The sequence below is a fragment of the Lepisma saccharinum genome, chromosome 15 (assembly GCF_977018435.1).
Source record: "Lepisma saccharinum chromosome 15, izLepSacc3.1, whole genome shotgun sequence".
In the NCBI taxonomy this organism is placed as follows: domain Eukaryota; kingdom Metazoa; phylum Arthropoda; class Insecta; order Zygentoma; family Lepismatidae; genus Lepisma; species Lepisma saccharinum.
In genome coordinates this window covers 60,072,596-60,091,721 of record NC_139243.1, presented here as the reverse complement: position 1 = coordinate 60,091,721, position 19,126 = coordinate 60,072,596, and positions in this window count along the sequence as shown.

Genomic DNA, 19,126 nt, shown 5'->3' with positions numbered 1-19,126 from the left:
AAGAGAATATGGAACAAGATAGGTTAGAACGGAGACAGAAAGAGGAAAAAGATAGGCTCGTGCAGGAAGACTTATACAGAAAATTGGAGCAGAATAAATTGGAACTCAAGGAAATAATAAATGCTTCCATGCAAAAAATAAATGACAAGATGGAGGAAAGACTAAGCGTTTTGGAGGTGCAAGTCACTAGGATAGAAAAAATGGAGGACGTTATGAAGGAAGATAAAGTATCATGTCAATTTCAGACCGGAATTAATGAAGTAAAATATGATTGTAATAAGGTCCGTGACAACAGTGAGAAGATAGAAGTTAGTTCTGATCAATTACTAGTGGCTATAGAAAGTAAACAAAGGGAGACAGATTGGAAAGTGCACGTTCTAGAGGAACGAGTGTGCGTGTTGGGAATGAAAAATCAACAAGTTGAAGATGAGTCATTCGGAATACAGCAATCTCAGGAAGTGATAAGTAAAGAAGAAAGTTTTCACGAAAAACCTGAGAAAAATGATATGTTTCCTGAACTGAAAGAATGTGTAACTTTAGACGTGACCGTACCGGAAATGACTCTGATCAGTAGAAGGAAGAGAAGTAAAATGAGGCTTAGATATATTTCTGTAAAGAAAAAGAAGAAAACGAAGAGAAAGAAATTGAAATCTGCAAAGAAAGTTGAGAAAGCGTCAATGAAAGTGAAGAAGAAAGTTCGTAAAACATCTAAGAATGTTAGCGCAGAAAGATCAGACACAAGTATGAAAAAGATGAAACAAGAAAAGAGAGCAATGCATTCATCTGATGAGGGTGAAAGAAAGTCCCAAAAGAAACGAGACAGGATAGAATGGAAGAAAGTTAAGAAGAAAGTTGCTAGTGATGATTCTCATAGTGAGGAAAATATACTAATGGACAACAAGAAACGAAAAGAAAAGATTTTAAGAAAAAGAGATAATACAAATAGTTTTGACAGACTAATAGTTTCTCTACTTCACGAAAGTTGGAAGAAGAAGATGAAAAATGAAAAGCAGAGAGAAGGGAAGAAGAAGAAGAATAGAAAAAAAAGGCATGATAGCTACGACGAACAGGGATCTTTAGAAGTGAAAATAACAACCAAGACGTATAATTCAAGAAGAGATATTTTGAGTAGTCGATTGATAATGATGTTTTCCTAAAGTTGGTATATCTTATGTAAAATATCGAAATTTCCATTTCGCTTGTAGAAATGTTGATAATTACTAGTTTATGTAAATTTTGATAAAATGATGGAAATTGTTCAAATGTAAATAAGCTGTTTAAAAAAATGTGTCCATGTTGTTATGAGCCAAGTATATTGAAAATTGAGAAAATGAAAAGAAAAAGTTATTTAATGTCAGTTGTTTTGTATAAATTATGTGAAAACTAGTTGTGGTTCGATGAAAAAAAAAAAGTATTGATGGTTGGTAAAAGTGCTGGTAAATATTATTATTGTCAATGAGCGGGTAGATATTGTAAAATTGAAAAATAGCTTTGTAAAAAGAAAAGTAATAAGATAGAAAAAATGGAAGTAAGCCTCAAAATCGTTAAGAATAATGAAGAACAAATGAGAAAGAAGATAGAACAGTCATGCTCAGAAGAAAGTTATTTGAGGAATTTTTTTGGAAAGCAATGTTAAATAGCATTAATAGAATGATGAAGTGATGAGAGTTCTTGGACATAGCTATATGAGGTAAAAGTCAGTGTGTATTAAGATATAGTGCGAGAGAGGCACATAAATATGAGGTCGAAGGCGGACCGGAAATGTTGAAAAATATAAGGTCGAAGGCGGACCAAAAAATGAAAAATAGTAGGTCGAAGGCGAACCGAAAATCATTGTTGTTATGTAATAAAGTACATGCTGATATTTAAGTGAAAGAGTATGTCCAGAATTCTGTTGCAAGTTAATAAATAGTTTGTTAAAGAGATAAGCGACGTATTGTACGATGTAATTTCCTGAAATTAGTAATTTGAGCATGCTGATACACTAAAGAAGAAAGAAGAAGTGACAGGTAAAGATCATTGCAAGAGAAAGGAGGTTTACTGTTAGATTAATTTCATGAGTATGATGATATTTTGTAAAGATAGAAATCAAAATATTTTTATAATGTTCTACACTTACCCGCCTGTACCGGCTCTAGTAAATAATTGAATCACAACATGAAGAAAATTTAAAATTATGGAATTGCAGAAACAGTAAGAGGAGAATTTATGTAAATCAGTTGAAACAATTTGAAAACCTGCAAGACAATATGTAAATGATTGAAGTTACTTGTAGTATATTGATAAATTATGTAGTAAAGATTCGAAGTTGATTTTATGTAATGTATGAAGGTATATATGTAATGAAAAGAAACTGAGTAATATGTTTATTATGCTTCAATGTTTACAAATTGTAATTGTGTATATTTTCTTGAGATTATTCTTACTATGTGATTGTAAGAAACGATTGAACAGAATTAATATGTGAAATTGAAGGAAAATCTATATGTGTTTACTATGTTATAAGATATTTTGAAATTGTAACCTGGATTTTGAAAAAAAAAATGTATATACGAGGGCTGGTCAAATATTTAAGGAGATAAAGAGACTTGGAAAGACATTAGCTCTCCTTGATCAGTCCATCTAATGCCTTTTTTGGGGAAGGGGCATCTATAACCGATTATTGTAATACTCTTCCTCCGGAACGAATGAGGAGAAAGAACACTTCACACCCCTCTTAAGTAATAGACTGTTCTGGACTTTTGGCGCACAAAGACTGCAGTCGGCGGTTAGATGTTATGACGTCGCGTCTTTGCGGTTCGTGTTCGCGCGCTCGTTGCTGGCAAGACTTGGAAAATTTGCAGTGACACGAGCAGTTGACATTATTTATATTTCGTTATGTTGAAACGCTGAATTGAATAGTGAGTTCGATCCCAAAAAGGAACTTGAACGGTGAACTTGCAGCCTGGAAGAAGGGAAGAGTTGCATCGTAACCGGATCGGATCGTCGAGAGGTGGCTTCTACAGACTGAAGCGGAATGATCAGGAAGTGCATTTCAGAAATTAGGAAGATACGACAACAGTGGTTTTGTCAGTGATAAGTGAGCCTTGTTTAAGTGTCGAGAGCTCTCGTGAATGTGGTTTATGGATTATTAGCGTCGATCAGTATAAGGTAACAAGTACAGCGCTGAACTACAAAAAAGCTAGCTAAAATCGTGAGTAATATTTCCAATGTGTTACATTCTTTTTATTTTGTGTTCATTTTATGCAAGGTTTATACATTGAAACTTCACCGAGACAATCAGGGCATTCTCTGTATATCCCTGTATCTGGATTTTCCGGTGTAAACCAGGTGAAGGAGACTTAACAAGGGCCTCCTTACGATTGTTTAAGTAAAAATAGAATCTGAATAATAAAAATATGTGAAAGGTAATTTTCATCTTTGCTTCATTCATTTAATCAGGTTTTGTAAAAAACTGAAAAATCCTGCTTGTATCTTGAACGAAAGCAGGCAAACGCATTTCGTAAGCAAAATACACTTTTTAATGTTATAACGTAAGCCCCTGTCAGTGTTTCAACCCCTCCTTTTTTTTTTACTATGCTTGCCTAACATAACCAAACCTAACCTAACCTTAACGAAAATGGTTCGTGGGGCTATCAGTCAGCTACCGTGCATAATAGTTCATGGGGCTATCAATCAGCTACCGTGCATAATAGTTCATGGGGCTATCCATCAGCTACCCATGTATAATGTATAATTTCCACCGGTGACTAAGACGATAGTACGTATTTTTCGGTGAAGAAGGTTGAAACGCTGCATACCCAGAACTTGAGTCAAGTTGTGCCTGCCATATTGTGTGTTCCGGAAGCGAAGAAAGGAATAATAAAAAAAGCCCTCAGAATGTGAAAAATTGCATTTGTTTTCATGTAAAAAGCATAATGGCACCTTGAACTATGTTCCGCAATACTCAATTGGTAAGTACAAACCATGCAAAACACAAAATATGCAATTTTAATGTGTCTCCGATCCATGAAACTGGTACCAACAATCTTTCCCAATGCAGATTAAGTAAGTATGAAAGTAAACAATTACAGAATAAATGAGTTACAGAGGATTCCCGGGGGTAACGATCAGATATACCGGTAACACATTTCTTGAAATTTACAAGATAAAAGACGAAAAAGTACTTACGGAATTTAGTTTTTGTGAACTTTCTGAAGTAGAAAAGTGTTTTTTCGAATTGTGCAAGTTATTCAGCCTGTAAATAAGGTATTTTTTGACATTCATGTATCTCTGTTGCACGATAGCTCATGCCACCATTACCGTCGACTACGTGAATCAAATGTTCCGTGCGTTCGATTACGTAACCCCCTGTTAGTGTAGCAACCACAAGGTAGTTATACAAGATGACATGTGAGCGGGATTTTTTTTTTAAATTTAATTTTCTGTTTGCCTAACCTAACCTTCTGTGAATGGTTTGTGGATTAAAAACAATCATTTTTCGGTTAATAAGTGTTAGTGTAACAACCATGCAGTAGTTTTACAAGATGACGTGTGAGCGGTTTTTTTTTTCTCCAATTCAATTTTCTGTTTGCCTAACCTAACTGATAAAAAAAAAGGTAAAGTCTTCCCCTGTGCATAGCACCACGCCATGAAGGCATATAGGGGGTGTGGGGGTAACGCCCCACACTTTCTTGATCCGGTCGTGAGTGGGGGTGATGTGATCAGCATCACGCCCCTGACCGCCTTTGCCCCCCAGGGTTCCTAACCTAACTGAACATAACTTAACCTTCCGTGAATGGTTTGTGGATCAATTTTCGCTTAAAAACCTTTTGTGAATAGTTTGTGCGGCATTTATCAGTTTATAAGTTTGGAAACAAGGTAACACTTTACTATACCAGAGACGGATTTCTTCAAATGTACAGGAGAAAGTACTTACGCAAATCAGTTTCTGCAGCATTGTTGATGTTCGGGAATGTAGTTTTGATCAATTTTAATGCGAATGCAAGTGGTTTTCTATGAAAATCTATGCAAGTGGTTTTCTACAAAAAACTATTTCCAACGCGCTATTGCTGCTGCTGCCATTTGCTTTCTGCACGAGAACACAATATGCACTATTGCTGCTGCTACAAGTCGATTTTGTTCGTATGTGCAAAATTGAACGAAAGGAGTGCTAATGGAACCTAACCTAACAGGCCTAACCTAGTAGGCATACCTCGTCCCCGTGATGGTTTGTGGGGCTATCCTGAATTTTTGGGCTAACGTCAATGGTTTTTGGGGCTGACCGTGGATGGTTTGTGGGAAATAAGGAACAACTGTAAGTACTCGTTAATGAAAGAAATAGATATTATTTTCGTTAGAAATTCATTATTTCACCTAAAGAAATGTTCCGCAATGCAAAATAGTACGTTAGCAATGTAAAAAATTGTGAAATAAATCATTCATAGGTGTATCCGGTATACTAAAGTAGTACCTGAAATACTGCATATTAGTTGACGACACAACATATCAGCTGACAATAGACAACGTGAGTCAAAATTTCGCCACCAATTAGCAACGAGCAATAAAATACTTATAATGTTAAAAATAAAGCTTTTTTCATTGACAAAAAAGTAATCCCTAGTTGAAAAATGTTCCGCTATGCATAAGAGGTAAGTAGAAATTAATTTTATTTCAAAATAAATGAGTTAAATGTGTTTCTGGTATATCTAACTGGTACCTTCCCGGCTTTGATAGTTTTAATTGTTTTATGATTAAATTGTGGGAAACTTTGCCTACCAAGATAGCCAGCCATTAAGGTCATTGTTGACATTGTCTTTATAGTTCACAGAAATTTTGTTTAAATGTTCTTGATTGTTTATAAAGAAACTATTAAACTCATTGGGTGTCATACTTGGCAACTTTGTTTCGTCCCTTATCCTAATTCCCTTTTTGATTATTGACCAGGCAGCTTTGCATTTATTACTTGCCTTAGCTATGTACTTCTCATTAGATTTTAGCTTAGCTAATTTTATTTCCTTTCTATTTTTTTTTAATCTCACTATAGTTCAATTTAGCAGTTTGATCGCCATTTTTGGCATTTTCATGTAGTTTGAGCATAATAGCTCTAAGTTTCGCTAATTTAGGAGTGAACCATGTTAGATGTGTTCTCATTTTCTTCTTACCAATGCTGATAGTTCTATATTAGACAGCACTCATAAATCCGGATGAAGCAATTTTGGTCTCACTGCAGAACATGGGCTGCTGTTTTCCTCTGAATACACGAACAAAATTTATATTTCCACAAAGTACGTACCTTCTGCTTCGATTTTCCGGTGTTCCTTTTCGGATTACTATTATATTATTCAGCGTAAAAAATGTTTTTCCTGGTACTAAAAGCAATGCATTTGTCAATTCGTTCGCGTCCATATTCTTTAACAACTGTTGCCCTCATTTGTTTCGGGGTCTTCCTATCCGCACAACAGTTTGGCCACCTTGTGTTCCGAAGTCATATTCTTTACAGACATTTTCATTTCTTTTGACGAGGAATGCCTACTGACGAGGAATGCCTACAAGGTTAGGTTAGGTCTGTTAGGTTAGGTTTCATTAGCATAAATACAAAACCAACATAGTCTTATGTGACAACGGAGGCACCCGGCATTAAATTAACAAGCTTTTTCCACGTGTGCTCAAGTGTTGTGCGATAAGCTAGACCTTTCGCATAGACATACTATCGTCTGTCATTTCGCAGCATTCGAGATGATTCCGTAAAAATGGTTTGGGACTGCACAGGTAGCCTTCCCTTCATTAAAATTTCGGTTATGTTTTGTTATAATACATTATTGATTTGGATTTCCTTACCCTTTTCTTTATTTTCATGCAGGAACGTGATAAACAATGTCGCTTTTTCGAGTGTTTCTCCGCTATGCAAACCGTCTAGCATGGACATGTATTTTTCATTTTTTTTTAAATAAAAAAAATTTCCGCACTTTAAAACTTACTTTATTCGATTACTTACTTCAATACCTTACCAAAAAATTAGGAACCACATTCCTTCTAAGCAGCCCATATTCTGCAGTCTTACCGCAATTTTTTATAAGCATCCTCTAGTCTGATTGTTTTTCTTTCTTTTGTGTACCATTTATTATTCGTAATTCTTGTAGGTATGTTCAAATATTTCTATTAATTTAATATTTTTTTAGAAGTATGAATTTCATATTGGACAGCACAGTTTCCTAGCATATGAAGGGCCAGGGGGAAAAACGATGAATGTTCATTCGAGACGATTTGCCAGGAAATCAAAAACAAGTATTTCTCTTTCATAAATACGTCAATATATGTCAAAATAATAATGCGTTTTTCAGGCACTTCTCACCATTTCCCAACCAAGGCCGTTCTCATTCTTATAGTTCAGCTTTTGAGCTATCAGATGGCGCTGCGATCTCAAAATGGGCGAAAAATCGACATTCATCGTTTTCCCCCCTGGCCCTTCATATGGCAACGACCTATTTCAGCTTCAGTGCGAATAGCATTTTGACTTAAATTTGTACATTTTGTAGAAAAAAGTAGACCTCTTTATATGTTCATCTGGTTATCTAAACTGAACATAAATTCCAGATAAAAATCTTGAAACTATACATGCATTATTTGGTAGAATTTTGGATGCTACAGTAAATACATCTCTCTCTTGATTGTGAAACTCAAAGCAAAAAAAACTAACATTCCAGTCTTCAACAAAAGACCTTTTACATATTCTACATATGTGTTGCGTACTCTGCAATTTCAAGTACAGCGAAGAATATTGTCCCTTACCTTCCCACTGAGTAGAAAAAAATAATATTGAATTATCCGTTTTCACTTATTGTCTGGTCTTTCCGAAAACCTAAAAACTTCTTCGCTCCGTGGTGTGCGCGTCACAGGGGATGCTCGTTCGGCGCATATCGTATGCGCAGTTGTCCGTGGATGCATTACGTCATCGTCGAAACGCTCGGCACGGAAAAGGCTGGTTCCTTTTGCAAATATTGAGATATTTGACAACGAATATCTTCTAAAATATAGTAGCAGGGCAAAAGTTACAACTTTTACTGTTAAGATTCATCCTTTCTAATCAATTTATCACAAAGTTGATTCAAATGTGTAAAATGGTTTTCAAGAAATCGTGTTTTGTTTTCTCCATTCTTCCAATGTAGGGAGTTTTAACTTAAGCGCGTTGGATTTCATTTTGCTCTATGTTTTGAAATAAGATTATTTTGTTCTTGTCAACTGAAATCATGCCTAAATGCTATGGAAAGATGTGAAAACTATTATGAGAAAACTAACGGAAGAAATCTAAAATATCACAGCTTGATTGATATAAAAAATGCGGGATTGCCCATTTTTGTGAAAAGGGCATTGTGCGAGATCTAAAAGCAGAACTTTTTAAAATTGTATGCAAATGTAAGGGTGTAATAAACGTGACTGCTTCCCGTAAAATATCACTGCACTCTCCACGTTTCTCCTCTGTTTTTTCTTTGGCGCCGTCAATAGCATCAACACGTTGTTTTTTATATATACGAGGTTTGGCTAGAAAAAAACCGGACTGATGCTATGAAATCTTTTATTCGGAATTTTGTACAACAGGAACTTTATCTCCTTCAAAGTACTCCCCTGCACGATCTGTACACCGCTCCATACGAATTTTCCATTGCTGGAAGCAGTGTTGCCAGTCATTTTCGGAGATCATGTTCATTACATCCGTCGCTTTTCTTTGCACAGCTTCTACTGTCTCAAATCTGGTTCCTTTTAGGGCAGACTTCACTATGGGGAATAAAAAGAAGTCACAGGGAGCAAGGTCCTGCGAATACGGCGGATGTTCTAACACTGGGATGCCATATTTAGTCAAAAATGTCTTCACTGACAGGGCCGTATGGACAGGAGCATTGTCTTGGTGCAGAATCCATGACTTCCGTTGCCACAAATCAGGTCGTCGTCTTCTCACTCGCTCACGAAGGGTTTTCAGCACATTAATGTAATGATGTTGGTTTACAGTTTGACCCTCGGGTACCCAATGAACGTACACAATGCCTCGAATGTCGAAAAAGACAATCATCATGGCTTTGAATTTGGACTTGCTCATACGAGCTTTCTTGTGACGTGGCGAATTCGGGGTCTTCCAATGCATTGATTGGCGGTTTGTGGCAGGGTCGTACACTTCGCAACATCTTAATTGACCGCCCTGAAAAATTTCAAAGTCCGGAATTCGTAAATTTGGCAGCATAGCGCTTCCGAGCCAACTAAGAGTAGCCAACTTAGCAACATTTCTTCTTCCTGAATGAAAACGCTCGTGATTTTTTTTCATTCTTTCACATTCCATAAAGTAAAGATACTCTAAAGCAGTAATAAAATATATGAGTAGACAAAAAAATGTTAAGTAGAAATACGAATGTTGAAAATATTTCAAGATTCTTCGTTCTGAATTTGAAAATAGGAAAATGTATGTGCATTGTGAAACACTGAACAGGTTCTCATCCACCTGGAAAGAATTGCGGTCACATTTGAATGCAAGAAGGCAAATTTATGATGATTTTATGGGAAATGTTTAGTAAAGATACCTTGCACAACACCAAACGATTCTGCAAAGTGTGTCTTTTCCTTGGTTCTTGGCGAAAAATGGTTCGAAACTCCGGCACAATGTTGCTTCAACTGAGATTAACGTGTTTTACTGAGCTTTCTGTTAGCAATCTCCTGGAGTAGTTGGTTAGGTGACAGCACTTTCGTTTGTTTACTCTTTTCGTCAAGATGGAAACGTCATAGGTTCAAATCCCACCCTTTCCTTATAATTTTTTCCTTTTTATTTACCGAGTACGAAGTGTTCTAATAACGTAATACAATATTATATGATATTATTGTAAATATTTATGTGATGCATACTCAGTCGCGGCGATTGGGTTTCAAAACTGATGGGGCAAGGTGGGGGGAGGGGGAGGGCAAGGGCAGTTTCTTTCCCTTTGTAGATAATGTTTAGCATAGTGCTGGGTCATTTGCCCCTCCACAATCCATAATCGTCGCCACTGTGCATGCCTCAAGTAATGCTTCTACTAATGTTTTTAATCTTTCAGTCATTGGCAGGATTTTAGGAAATACTTTTCTTTTCATTCAGTTGGTATAAGTTAACACATATTAAGAACTTACATGTAAACTTTCTGCATCCGGAAATGCTGGACATAAATAGCATAAATATCAACGGAAATATCCTGGAAACGTAGATAAGCATTCCCGTCCAAAGCAGTTTACTTCCCGAAAAAGATTTTGCAAAGAAGTAGGTTTGAACCCATGACCTTCCATTCCATAAGCAAACGATCCCCCTACACCACACGGTTCACGTTATTTTATGCACTCGGTTCGAATCCCACTTTAAACTGTAGGTCCAGTCCCGATTAGCTTTACTATGCATAAATTTGACTTAAAACACAAAAATCAACCAATTCATCTCCTTTCAGAGTGGGCCTTCTATGATACTGTAGTCGGCCAGCATCCGAAAATACAGTTCTGCTTCGCGTATACCAGAGTGTAATTGCATTTAATATTGTGACTAATTTTACTTTAAAACTACAGATTAAAGCAATAATAGTGTCCAGAAAAAGAACCTCAAAGTAGATCTTCACACAAAGTAGTTTAATCCATTAGCAAACATTTCAGTTAAGAATGATAATATGCTTTTCCATTGACCGTATTTTCGATTCATGGTGAATTTCCTAAAAGGACCATGTCAAGAAATCTAAATATGTAAGTTTTACTAGTAAATGCATTTAAAATGCACGAAACAACAGGGGAGGAGAAAAATAAACCTCAAAAATAAGTAAAAATGCAACAAAAACTGTTAGAAATACTGACAAATAAACTAAAAGCCAAAAAAGGCCGAAAAATGCAAAAGAAAATGTAAAATAGAAGGTTTTTTCCGGCTGTAAGTGATGAGAATCGGACATGATATCAGGTTTAGCATTGTTTTTAAGGGTCAGAAAAAAAGTTGATTTTTCATCAACTTCCGGACCCTAATTAGTAATTATGACCATTGAAAAAGTTGGAGGTAGCTTACTTAAAATTCTCTTGCTGAGGGATCGTATCGTCCCATATCTTCACTTTACCTATATAATACAAAAAAAAATCAAGTTCATATTTCGAAAATGACTTGGGGTTTTCCACCACGAAAATATGTTTTTCATAGTTTGAAGTTCGTTAGTATTATCTTTCAAGGTTTCTATTGTTATAATTTCAAACATATTTTATAATTCATACATTGAATATCCATTTCCTCTCTCTTTTCATACAGTCTTTGGAAAAAAGCTGAAGTTTCTTGTCAAACGGGGTCTGGTTCAAATGACTCCTTTTCGCTCTCCTGTTCCTACTTTAAACAAACAACAAAATACTTCATAACTAAACGATTGCTTGTTCAAAACACGGAATTTTTACACAATTTACAAAATATGACAAAACGCCATTAGACATGTTCATCATTTTTCCCTTCAGCGTTTCTCGATTTTATCTGAATTCGTTTCCTCATGAAAATTGCCATGAGGAAATTATAGATAGCTATGACATTATGTGTGAATTGGTTTCTTCAAACTGGTAGCAAATTTTAACAAGAGCTATCTGGAGAAGAGGTAGCGTGCTTGATTCTTACGAGGGAGGTCGTAGGTTTGATTCTCCACCTAGGCAGGATTTTTTTCAGGAGTATATCGTTGGGTGTAAAGTTTATCCACCGTGCTAAGAAGAACATTGGTCTCTGTATTTCACGAGAGGAAAGGAAATAGTAAGAGAAAGTTATTTCGATGAATGGAGGAAGTCGCATGCCACGTGGAATGCGCAGAATCAAGTTACATAGAGCTAAGTCTGTAATGGTGGTTTCGAATATTGAAAAGTTAGTGCGGAAAGTTTGTTACATCTGATACTCGTACTTTCTGTTCAAAGAAGACAAACATTTTAGATACAAAGCAGTGAGGAATTAACGATCATTATGAGGTTTTGAATTTTTTGTTTGTCACTCACTATATAATTATAATAACCCATAGCGCGACAGCCCGTGAGAGCCTTGGCTTTCCTACCGACTGCTGGTCTCCCTCCCACACTGTTCCTCCGTCACCTGTTATAGCGTGGAGATCTCAGACCAGTATTGGTGACGGGTACAGGTGACGGGGTGGTCAGCCCGTCGAACCCCCAGCCGTTGTAGGTCTTCTCGACCGGGGTTACCGCTCACTCATTCGGAGCTCCCCAATTTCCTCACGATGGTGGGTTGCCACCGGCCCTATACGTAGGCCGAATAAATTCCGACCAGAGCCGGATTCGAACCTACGCCGTCCCGCAGCGAACGATCCCGCTCGGCTACGGAGGAGGACCACTATATAATTAGTAGTTTCATAGCGAATCGGCCTTCGTCGCAATAACAATTTATTTATGTTAATTAGCGATTTACTATTAGTTTTAGACGCATGGTAAGATGTGGTTAGGGGATTGACAATAGCTATTACGAAAGAACGAACATAAAATTACCAATCTTAGCAATGTGAACTCATTAAACGCTCTCCTTCGTTACAGTACTGCACTACATCACTACTTAACATAACTGTGTATCTTTTTTTAGTATATCGAAATCAAATAATCAATATTTTAGGTGTCAGTGAAGAACAAACAATACATAACTTAAATAACATTACATTTTGCATCCTGAATATATATATGTGACTTGTGAATTAATCATGATGTGTGTGTTAACATAACATATGAACAATAACTAAAAAGAAAAGTTTTAACTTTAAATCCTGGAAATCTCCAACTTCTACGGGGAAATATGCGCAGAAGGGACATCCCTCAAGTGTGCATTGGATTAATTTTTCAAATATTCTAATATCAACGGTGTCTGTTCAGCAAACAAAAAAATGAAAAAAAAAGAAAGAGGAGAGGGTAGGATTTGAACCCGCGACTTTTCACCCTTGACGAAAAATAAGGATAGCAGCGCCTAAATCAACTACTCTACGTTAACTTAATGACGTGCTACCTTTAAGAACATGTTGACGTTTATAAAGACTCCCACCTTCGCGTGTTTCAATCACATTTTCTCGACAAGTCGTGTAAAATATATGTTTTTGAGAACTGTTCGATATTATGCAAGGTATTGTAAATAAAATGTCGCATAAACTCCTCACAAATTTGCTTCTTTCTGCACAAACTTGATGACAATTTCCTCTAGGTGGAGAAAAACTCTGTTCAGTGTTTCAAACCCCCCAAATTTCAAGTCGAGCAAGCAGAATCGTAAATATCCTTCAAGGTTCTCTTTCCAATTTATTATTTCTGTTTGATTGTGTATTATAATAACGGTTTATAGTTTCTAAGTTCATGGAAAGTGTTAAATTGAAAACCTATCACCGCAGCGTTTTTCGTCTAGTGGATGAACCTACTCAAAGTTGGCTACTCTCACCTGGAGCTGAAGTGCAATGTTGCTAAGATTACGATTTCTGGACTTAGAATTCTTTCGGGGCGGTCAAATAAGATGTTGCGAAGTGTACGTGAAAATCCACGATTCATCACAGGTTATCACTCTCTCTAAGAATGTAGGGTCTGTTTCAATGTTCTTCAAAGTGTCCGTACAAATGTTCACTCGAGCTTCCTTCTGCTCCCATGTCAGGTTCCTTGGCACGAGTTTTGAACACACTTTACTCATGTTCAAATTCTCGTGTAAAATTTGTCGAACACTTTCTTTGTCTATTCCTGTGATTTCAGCAACTGCTCTAATGGTCAATCGACGATCTTTTCGAATCACATCACTCACTTTTTGAATGTTTGTTTCCGTTTTCGACGTGCATGGTCGTCCTGAACGTGGGTTGTCTTGGATCATTTCCTGTCCTTCTTTAAACCGTTTAAACCACTCAAACACTTGTGTGCGTGATAAACACTCATCCCAGTACACAGATGTTAACATGTCGTACGCTTCTGTTGCGGATTTCCCCAGTTTGTAAAGGAACTTCATATTGACACGCTGTTCCATTTTAATACTCAGCATTTTTCCGACGGAGCACAGACGCACGTTCCGCTTTGTCCAAGTGGCACAGCGAAACTGAGAGGCCTGCCAGGGCAATTAGTCATTCTGTAGGCAGGGTATGGTAGTATAGAATCATGCATTGCTCAACCTTCGCGCATTCGTTGTTTGCCAATAGCAACATCAATCCGGTTTTTTTCTAGCCAAACCTCGTATATATATTTGTCAGATATTTGTTTTAATTAGTATTCTGCTCGTTCCGCCACATGAACGCAACAGCTGGGGCTCAAAGGGCAGTGCAGTTACACCGGAAGAAGGCTGGGAAATGGCAGGCTTCAGAAGTTAACTCATCCAAATTAAATTAAACAGGTAGTATGTGCTCTCTCTAAATTTAAATTATAGTTCACAAATAATTTGATTAAAAGTTTTAAAATTATCTGTTTTATTTAATAGCGTATTAATTTGTGCATTCTTCTCCAGCATAGCTATAGACAGTGACCACACTACAGGGAGGGAGCAGGATCGCCCCCCTATTCTCGTTCGACAATTTCTCTCTCTCTCTTATCTGCCCCCAGTAAAACGACAAAAATAAATAAATGAATGAATGCTCTTTTGGCCAAAATATGCATTTTTGTGTCGTATGAAACGGGATAATAAACATGATTGCCTAAGGAAAATATGATATACCCCTCCATCTTTACTATTGCGCCATTAGCTACAATATATTTTGATTTCTATTGTTCCCACATATTTATCTTAATTTTAGTATTGTGAATCATATTCAACTGTGTTACTTCACTTACCCCCCCCCCACACACACACATACAATTTCAGTTGTAAGTTTTAGACTAAGCTTGTCAAATGTCAACTTCTGTCTTTGTATTATTGAGTCATTTAAAAAAAAAATCGCCCATTTCTTCTGGACTATTTCCATTTCATAGCAATGTTTTCCCACTGGAAGCCCCTTTGCAGATCGAGATCTGGGGCTATAGCCTTCCCAAGCCACCGTCCCCTCCAAATACTGTCCTGGCCTCACGAAAGAAAAATATATGTACTTATACGAAATATTAATTTGACTTGGCAGTTTCTTTTTTCGAACAGAAATAAGTTTTAAATTTTAATAGCTTATGAATTTACACTAGAAATTTTGAGTAAAGGTTTTGCGTAACCCTAAAAGTACATTTAGAGACTGCAAGGTCAACTCTCGATATTTCAGATATATTAATCATTTTCATCACAACGTCTTGTAATAATTATTTGTTACTTCAATAACCTCATCGCAAGTGTTTCTCGCATATTAAAACATAGATGCCATTTTCTGTTTATTTCCTTGTAATGCTGACAACCTCCGTGGCGAAGTGGTTAGCACAACGCTTTACGATGCCAAGAGCCCCAAGGTTCGAATCCCCGCTCGGGCATGGATCTACTTTCCTTTCTTCAATTTGATCATATCATCACGCATCCTCATCTTTGCGATTAGCCATATGTGACAAATAAACTAAGTCTATTAATCAATTATTTTTTAAACTCTTTAATTCTTCTTTAGCATGCCATGTTTTGTTAAAATTATATTACGATTTGTAAAATGACGAAATTCTAAAGGAGAACACACAACTTTCTTTGTAGCTCATCGGTCAGAAAGTTTCAGGAATATGGATTTTCGAAATACATTTTTTCACATGTACTTTGCCCCCTTTTAAAAGTAGCGCGTTTTCAATTATGTTACTAATCATTAAAAGGATGCTTCAATACCATCTTCGAGGATAACAATTACTATTTTCCCCCTCCTAAAAGTGTAATAGCAGCGTGTTGTCATTGCTGGTATGGAAGAAACGTTTAAATTACTCGTTATATTTAAATATTGCGAATGCGATGTGAATTCCAGGAACTATAACGAAGGTGAAGCTGTGCTGAGAGCGAAGCATTTAATTATGATAATAAAAGTAACACGGGAAACGCACACGAAACTAATGTATACGCACTGGCTTTTCAAAGCGGTGCTGTTTCATCTGCACTGCACCTCGGTTGTAACTGCCTAACTGGGGCTCTCAGAAATTATTTGAAAATAAAGCAATTTACCTGTATTGCAAAGCTTGGGAGGAAATAAATGAAAACATGCTGTTGCAGTTTTTTTCCCCAAAGAGGCAGGCTGTTTTAATAACAACACCGGATAATGATAATAATAATAAATAACAATAACAACAATTTCATTGAGGCTATTTTCAGTCTTCACTAAAAATTGACATACTGAATGAGACAGCAACATTAGCATGTCAATTATATTTTTCTGACTTATTTTTATGATTACGGACATTAATGAACATTTCCACTCAATTTTTTTTACAACAATTTTAAAAACTACATCTTGGAAAAATGACCCCTGCAAGTTCTCGCGTTTCTCTGAGTCCAGTTTAAGGCAGAAACGAAACTTGCAAAGTTGCGAGGCTAGCGTTGCGCTGAAAACACGCCGCCGCCATGTTACTACGTCACTCCTTAGGGAGAGCTCGTTTGTCGTCTGCTTCGAGCGTGGTGAGAGATCTTGGACCACTCCCTGTACTACAACCCTGCCCTTGAATGTACCGACTTTCATCTCTTGGTTTAACTGAAGAGGTTTCTGGCAGGGCAAGAATTTGACAGCTACACTGCGATAGAGATAGTCCCAGTCTTTGCTGTCAGACACATATACCATGGGCATACAAAATTTAGTGCCATGCTACGACAAATGCCAGAACAACGGTGGTGATTATGCCGAAAATTAGGTTAGGACTCACTGTTACTAATGGAATAAATTACAACTGATATTCATGTTTTATTTATGCCTAATCGGTAGGGATCTTGATATTTTGTTATTTTTTTTATTTTTTACTATACGGTGTTATTTTTCCCAAACTTCACATTTTCATTTTAGCTCATTTTCTGGCAAATATCTGAAATTATACCTTCATGGTGTTTTTAAACTACTGTTTCAAATTGTAAGTTACATGGCTTACGCCTCTTCGTGAGATTTTGATATCTTGAAACTTATTTTGGGAAAGTTATTTTCCATACCCCCTTTTCAATTTGAAGGTAAGGATTTTAGATAAAGGAATTTACCCCGTATATACTGAAGGGTGCATAATGACCATAAGTGGCGACGCACCCAAAAAATTAAAATCAATCAATCTCACGTGACAGATACCGATATATTATGGCACCAAAAATTGGTATTATCTTTTTTTGACTTCTTAGTGTTACGTTTCCCAAAATTCGCGTTTTTGATTTAGAACACTTATCTGCGAAATATAGAAACTTAATACTCCATTGTGCTTTTAAACTATTATTTTAAATTGTAGGTCACATGGTCTACATATTTTCGCGACAGTTTGATATGTTGGAACAGATTTTTGAGGAAGTAAAAGTAAAGTGCTCCCCTGCACTTTTCCATGGAGGTGTATAGGGGTGTGGAGTTAGGGTCCCACACTTTCTTGATCACGGTTGAAGGTGGGGGTGATGTGATCAGCACCATGCTCCTGGCTACCTTTATCCCTCATAGTTTCCTCAAGGTACCAGCTTCATATGATGCTGAGTGGGCGCCGGAGCAGTTTTAATAGGTGGAAAACATACCGGTTCTGCACCGCAGGGGATCGACCCCGGGTCCCTCGCATAGTAGTCAGATGCCCTAACGACTGAGCTCCATTATTACTCGCTCGACAAATGCCGATGGTGCGCACTTGGCTTGGTAATTCAAAACATATTTCGTGTGACAAATACGAAGATGTGGCCTCCCGTGTGACGGTAGACATGCAATCGATCTCCTGTTAGAACCCTGCCACTTTGCTCTGTGATGCAAATGGTTTTGATAGAAATTGAAAAAATCGTGGGAAATACATAAATTAAAGTGTCTGTCGGAATTATTCCATGTTCGTATAACTCTATAATTTACTCTTGAGTAAAATGTTGGAAAACTTGCATGTTCTATGTACACAAACATGGCCTAGAAAAGACAAAAATGTTGGATTTCATGAATTTTTCGTTTCTTTAGGACATTTCTTTAAAAAAATCGTTAAAAACGCCAACAATTCGCATTTTATGCCAAATTCGCATTATTTCGATATTTCGAATGGGCGAAAAATGTGTCGAGACATCACTGCACATTCCTAAACATAACTTCGCAGCAATTACCATTTTTCACGGTTTTGGCGTTTGCGAAAAATCAATGTCCCTACTAATTGGAAATTACTTTCTGGCCATTCCTCATATAAATTAGTAGATGGAAAGTGAAAATTTAGCAGAGCTGGCAGAGAGAGAAGTCAATTCTTGTAGAAAGTGATTTGCTTTTATGATTGAATGAATAGAGAAAATATATTAAAATATTTACGTATTTATTATTAGTATTTTGTTTCATAATATTGGACATTAACCTTACCCTGTGAGAGATTAATGACCATCTCTCACAAGTTTAAACAGACAGGACAGAGAGTGGCGTTAATTTCATTGCAATACTAGTGTTGCAGTAAATTTGAGGTTAGGAGCATACACTTGCCAATTTTTATAACGTCCACCATTGCAGATTTATGTTTCACTTTTTCGTGATAGTATTCAATATATATCCCGTTTGGTTGAATTCTTGAAGGCTTCTCTCCAGTGTGAACCTTCACATGCGCATAAAGATAAACTTTACGGGCAAAATCTTTGTTGCAAATTGAACAATTGAAAGGCTTCTCTCCAGTGTGACTCCTCACATGCAGATTAAGATTAACTTTAGAGGCAAAACCTTTGTTGCAAATTGAACAATTGAAAGGCTTCTCTTTAGTGTGAACAGTCATATGTACACTAAGTCCTCCTTTACGGGCAAATTTTTTATTGCAAATTGAAGAATTGAAAGGCTTCTCTTTAGTGTGGACTCTCACATGCTCATTAAGATGATCTTCACGGGAAAAATATTTATTGCAAATTGAATAATTAAAAGGATTCTCTTTTGAGTGAACTTTCATATGTTTCCGAACATCTCCTTTACAGGCAAAATATTTATTGCAAATTGAACAATTGAAAGGCTTCTCTTTTGTGTGAACTCTCACATGCTCATTAAGGTAAATTTTATGGACAAAATCTTTGTTGCAAATTGAACAAGTAAAATGTCTCCCTTGTGTGGGAACACTCATAAATGTATTATGCTCAGCT